General features: G+C 38.6%; 1 long non-coding RNA gene across 1 annotated transcript; it reads left to right on the forward strand.

The window, feature by feature from the left end:
- Positions 1–399: 399 nt before the first annotated feature.
- Positions 400–6,658, forward strand: LOC139801098 (uncharacterized). The gene is made up of 3 exons (XR_011728067.1): positions 400–3,587; positions 6,295–6,373; positions 6,502–6,658. It is a non-coding gene; the product is annotated as an uncharacterized lncRNA (long non-coding RNA).
- The last annotated feature ends 57 nt before the right edge of the window (positions 6,659–6,715 follow it).

Consider the following 6,715-nt stretch of genomic DNA (forward strand, 5'->3'; position numbering starts at 1 on the left):
GGGGTATTTTTTATTTATTTTTGCACTTTCAGCTGCAGTGATACGTTGTGTGTCAAGCTGAACATGGGTAGAGCTGTTTGCAAATTACAAGTTCTGATACAAAATCCTAAACGCACTTAGTGACTTGTCATAATAGGAATATTTTAGCTGTGAGTCATTTTTGCCAAATAACTAACTCTGTGTGGGGATTCAAAGCAGTTTTCAGCTTGTTTATATAAAAACTTTGTCAGACTTGAGTGGAATTTAGTTTTTTAATAGAGTTTCATGTTAGACATCTGTCTATTTGTCTGTATTCATATATAACTAAAAGACTTGTGTCTTTCTCTTAATAATATGCTCTCAATATGCTACTATACTACAGTAGTATACTACTAATGACAACTAACTGTGTTTTCTAACCTGTTTTTAGAATAGGCAGGGAAACTGGAGTTCATCTACAACATGAGAGGGCTTTTAAAGTCACTGTTGTGTTTTATTGTTCTCTTTGGGATTAAGTGGGACTGAAGTAATTTGTTCTAAGAGTTAGTTGTTTGATTAACTCTGGCTTTATCTATCACAGGCAGGTAGTGTTGTTTGTCATTTGTTTTGTGGAATGCATGCTTCAGAGAACTGTGGTCTGTGTTTTTTCATGACTATACAGCATGTAGATGCATAGAAGTCATACATAAATTAAAAATTTTACATACAAGTTGTAGCACAACAAGATTGCCTCGTGCAAGGAAGGAAATTGCTGTTCTCCATAACTTTGGGGTTGTGAAAATGAATCTTAAGGATACTGCCAATAGGAAGGACTTAAAATATTGGAACAAAACTGTGTCACTTGTATTGCTTTTGGCTGTAAAAGCAGGGTGGTTTTGTATCTTAGGCATGTCTGTGGATGCATTCCAGATCTTGCATGGACATGAAAGGTAAACAGACATTTGTTTCTGCTAATGATTGCTGCCTCCTCCCAGCTCCCATCACAGCCTTCCTTTTCCTGTGGCTGAGCAGGATAATAGTAAGGGTAAAATCCTCAGTGTAATTTGTCTTTGTAGTCTGCCACATCCTGATAAGGTCTTATTACATGAGATGCTGTGGCAAGAGAGATACTCTTCTTAACACCATATGAAGACAAAAATGTGTCCTTTTAGGTAGGAGCCTTGTACAGCAGTAAGGCAGGTCTTGTTGCCAGGTATCTCCACTTCCCAAAAGATTGCCTTGCTTTTTCAACATGCAATGATTGGTGAAATAAAAATGGAGGATTATAAAGTGTTATGGACTGAAGTCAAATGTAAGCTTGGTACTTTGCCTAAAAAGCAACTCCAATGTGATGCCTCCATTAGGATTTTTTTTTCTAATAACAGTTCTGCAAGATTCTGCTCAGTGAAATGGAGCTGAGAGCAGAACATGTTAAATGCTGATGGCCACTCATCAATTTGAGGTCAAAGTTTTATAAAACAAGTTTACTCTGTTTATATTTGCATATAAAATAGAATTATATTTAAAGGAGTTTGGTAAGGGAAGGGAAAAGAGCATGTTTACTTCAGGCAGTTACATCTGAAATTTGAAACAAAACGGCTAGAAAAAATAATTGGTAACAAAAAGATTTCAGGAAAGCCAGAAATCATGCTGGATCTATGGTTCTATCTAGACTGCTCCTAAAGTGCCAATTACCTGTGAAGGAGAAAGCAGGAATACAGGGGAGCCTGGCTGTTGTGACACCACTGAAGCAGGAATTGGTACTTGTAACACAGATTGTAAAGCTGTGGGAAGCAGGAAATTGCAGCTGAAGGAGAGTGAGTGGGCCTGGCTCTTACTCTCCAGACAACTGTTCTGCAGTTAACTACTGCTGATCTCACAATTCTGTCCTGTAATTTCAGTCTTCATCTCTGTGTTTGGAGTGGGTTGTGTTTATGTTGCAATTTATATGGCTTCTTTTTAAATGTAATTACTACTTTTTGTTAATCTGTATTATAAGAACATCTTCTACATGCTCAGTTGGAGTGCATGGTTAGCATGGTATAACTTCCAGGCTAGGAATCTTAATATTATCTAACTGGATAATTGGTTATATTTTTTCCCCCATTAGGCTTTTTTTTTTTCTTTATATATAATTACCTGCAAATGGGGGGTGGAAGTATCAGCTGTCCTGCCTTTCAAAGAGGAAGCTTTTAAGTGCTGGAGATCTGGTCAAAGAGATCTCTGTATTTAGTTCCCTCATAGCATTTCAGTGCAGGTGTTTGTAGTCCAGTGCTAATGGAACACCCCCTGCTGCTGCTTGGGATTATTGATTTTAATTGCAATTGTGCAGCTGTGTTCCAGATTGCTGTACTAATAGTATGCTGATTTCTGCCAGTGAACTTTAATTTGTGAGTTCTTTTATAATTAATTTTTATGGGACATTTCAGAGGTGGGATGTTATCTAATGAAATGGAGATGCTGGCAGTGTGCAGTTACCAGCCTGCAGATTTGCTGTAGTAACCTGTTAAATGTGTAAGGATTTTAAGAGTAAATTAGATGACTTGATTTAATTAGATTACCTGAAACTTTCAGAGTTATTACCAAGGATTCTTAGGGACTGATTAAGGGTGTGCCAGCCTCGCATGTACCTTGGGAGAGGTCAGGAGATTAATCCAAACCATGGGACTGTTTGTGTTCTGAGTCACCACAATGGAAAAAGCACACAGTGGTGGGAAATAGTGAAGCAGAACAGACTTGGTCTTACTTTAAACCTTTTAACACTATTACTAGGAAAAATTCCCTGAGGACTTCTGGCAGCTTCCATCTTTTGGAGCTGTTTCTGTCCTTTGGCAGGACAGACCAGACTCTGTAGTGATTATTCATGCTGGTCTGGGTGATGTCAGGGGCTCCTACGTGCAGTGGTAATTGTTCCTACAGTGTTTTCCAGTGTGGTGGCAGTCTGTGGAACATTATTGTTGAACTGGCAGCTGTGATCATTTTAAGCCCCATGTCATCTAAGTGGGCTCTAAATCTTTATTAATGTAATATGTAGTGGTAGTCTGTTTATGCTAGCAGGATTGTGCTGATATTGCTGGGAAAGCTGAACTCATCATAATGGTTTGAGATGCATCTTTTTAAGGTGTTACTGTATAAGGAGCCAATGACAGCATAATTCCTAGATTCAGAGGGAATTGCAACTCTCCAAACCTAAGTAGATTAGAGTGTGCTTGAAGGTATTCATGGTAACCTTAGAACAGAAAGTAAGGTTACCTTCTTTAATGTCTTGCTCTGATTTACAGCCCTTGTTTTATCTTGGATTGTGTGATTTTAGCATAAAAAGGCAGCTGGCTGTCAAGGTGAGCATCAGGAAATCCCCAAAGGACTGAGGAAATTGACCAAAACATGGTTACACACATAGTGATTGTTGTGTATCCTGTGACTGTTTCGTTCTGGTTCAAGAGACTGAGTTTTTTCATGCCAATACCAGTACAAGGAATTTGGCAAGTGTGTTTCATCATCATGTTTATGTATGTATCTAGGCAACATGTCTTAGTCACCACTAGATGATTACTTCTGTGAGACACACTGAAAAACCAAAATTCTAGTGATTTAATTTAGAAATCAAACTGAACTCCAGACACCCAAAGGTACTCATCATATATATGTGTTAGGGGAGTTACCAGTGTACCACAGAATGAAGAAGTATCTGAATTGCTGGTTTACCATTTGTTTGTGATTGTGTATTCCTTATTGGCTCTTTCTGTCACTATATGTACCTCTCTGACTGCCAGTAGTTAGCATGCCAAACCAAGGAAAGAAGATGCAGTAGTCTGGACTTAATCATGAGGGAAATAAGTCTATTGCACCTTGGAAGTTGCTGGTCCATGTTGTTACTTGGGTGAGCTAGAGGGGAGTAACAAAAGATTTTGCTTTCTTCTGAACATTTTGACAGAATGTAGATGATACCATTTTGTTTCCTGTTAACAGTATAGACAGCCAGTGTAATGAGATTCCACCATGGTGACTCAAACTTTATTAGTTTAGGCAATTGATAATGACTTTAATAGGGCTGTAAATGTGCCCTGAGACAGCTTGCTTTCTTGTTAGCTCTTGTACATAGTTAAAAAAACAGTCTTTCTGACAGTCCTGTAACTATAGTCTTTCTGTTGTTACTCCCAGGTCTTGACCCAGATCCAGAGTCACCCAGGCATCTGGTTCTTTGTGGAGGCAAGCTCCTTGTGCCCATTGGCACATTTCTACTGAGATTGTGAGATAAAATGATGAGGATGATGGTGTGATTTACATGATGAGAACAATATTTAAAAAGAAATTAAGAGTTCAGACCAAGGCTGTGGTCAAATATGCGTGAAAGTGACAAGAGGAGGGATATGGAGCAGCAGACGAATTAGTTTGCAACTGTAGAGTTGAGAAGTAGCTGAAGACAAAACCAGTGATAAAAGGGTATCAGGATATAACAGGAGACTTGGCAGGCACATGAAGCTAACTGGTGGGGAAGAGAGGTAGATGTTTTACTGGCTGTGAAAAGCACTTCCTGTCAGGTTCTAGTGTAATGTGTGAAGTGCTGCAAGAATTCTGTATGGGAAGTAACTGTAGAAATAACTCTTGTCACATCTTTGTCAGTTAAAATAATTGCTAAGATATAACCTTTCAAGAAGGGTTCATCAGCTTTCACATAATGTAGACTTTCTGTGGAACAGATGAAGATAATTTGAAAACAGTTTGATTCTAATTTATTCCTGCATGTTGATGAAGTAATACTAAGTTGCTGAGCATTTTCTTCATCAGGTGCAATATTTAATCTTTGTCCTGGAGAGTTAACAGTCAAAAGACAAGATCTAATCTTGTGAGAAGGCAACAACCTAAGATATCACAGCAAACCATAGCACTGCAGAGCATACAGTGCACGTGTCCAGTTTATAACCTGGCTTTCCTGCTTATGAGCTCATAAGATCTCTGTACCCAGACTGAACTAACAATTGTGAGCTACCTTACTTGTTATAATGTTTCATTTGTAAAATAAACAAAACAAAATATTAGAAATCTGGCTAACACTGGAAAACATTCCAGAGATAAGTCTAGCTCTTTTAACGGGATTATTTCAAGTAAATGAAATTAAGAGTGGAGAGTTCACATTTGTGCAGGAATGTGCATGTAGTGTAGGAATGAGATTTCACAGAATAGAGTTGATCTGAGGGCTTAGGTTGTTAGGTGGAGCACCTAACAAGATGTCTGGTTCTGTGGTATTGTAGTAGATAAAAGATGGCATTGGTATTCTTGGTATTCAATCTGTTTTTCAAAAGCATGTACTGGAATTACAGTTCTGTAAGATTTTGAGTAAATCTCTACAGATGTTAAAAAAAGATGCTGTATTTCCCCCTGGGTCCCCAAAAAGCCCTTAACACTTTCAGTGTTTAGAATTTTACTCATGTGGTCTAAGTGTGCTTTTAGGAGTCTTTCATCCTTTCTGCTAGAGCCATTAACATAGTAACTTGCTATCCTGGGAACCCAACTAGCCTGTTCTGTAAATTGTACTTAACTTTCTCTGTAACCTGTGATTACTCTTAAGTGCTAATAACAAATCTACGTGTATTTGTATCACAGTAGTTCCCAAATTAGGCCAAATAATGAAGGTGCAAAAATAACACCTAGAGGTCTGCCTGATCCATATGTTAACCAGAATGGAATTTATATTATCCTCTTGCAACATTACACATCTAGTGAAGCAACACTGTATATAGAGGCTCAGCCACACCTATCCCAGAAAATCCTGTGTACTGATCCCTTTTTTTGTATTAAAAATAGATATTGACAGAACTGGGGCTGTCATAATTCCAGTGATAATGCATCTTTGATTCTTTGTAGACAGCATCCTGAAAGAGTGTGAGCAAGATATATGTAGATGAAGGCAAACAATTGGGGACAGAAGTGAGAGAAAAATCTGTTGAGAGCTGGAGTGACTTTGTATTCACTAATGTTATTGCAAAGGTAAAGTTTGGGTCAGAGGGGAACTAAATTGAATAATCAAGCACATCAGGCTTTCCATGATGTAACTTAAGAAGATAATGACAAGAAAAATTAAAGGTGTTGTTGAGGTGGAAGGTAATGGTATAATGAATTGAAAGAGGAAGGGGGAAAAATACAGAATTAGTATCAAACCATGTTAAGTATTTACAAAACAACAGGAGAGATAGCAATGGTAATGTCACTGAGTCAGAGAGGATAGGCTAGGTGGACCTAGGGTCCATAAGGTATAGGATGAACCACAATCACAGTAAGCTGTTAGAAGGGAAAAATGAGAAATTAGCACAGTTACATTTGTTTTTCCACCCGCAGGACTCAGGGGAGCTCCAGTCAACAAAAGTGCTCTCTGATTTCTGTGGTCAGACTGCAGGAAGCTGGAGATCACAAATAGGTAATTGTAGCTGATGTAGTTGCTGGGTGTTTGAAATAGGACCTTCAATGCAGATATTTTAAGGGGTGCAGGAATTAAGCCATGTGAAAACAAATAGAAAATATTTCTTGGCACTGCCTTTCTTGCAGGCTGGTTGCAGCGTGTTTCTTCCAGTAAATCCTTTGTAAGGCAGGCACAGAGAGACTGGGTTGAGGTAAGTGCAGTCCTTGCCCCAGCCTCGTGCTGATAGCAGTTCCTTTAATGTAGTGCTCAGTTGCAGTGGTCATGGACCAGAACCCCTTCTTGTGACAGGTGTTGTACAAACCCTTTAAGACTTGGGTAGATCTTTACAATTAACCTGTG

Source organism: Heliangelus exortis, chromosome 11, assembly GCF_036169615.1.
Source record: "Heliangelus exortis chromosome 11, bHelExo1.hap1, whole genome shotgun sequence".
Classification (NCBI taxonomy): domain Eukaryota; kingdom Metazoa; phylum Chordata; class Aves; order Apodiformes; family Trochilidae; genus Heliangelus; species Heliangelus exortis.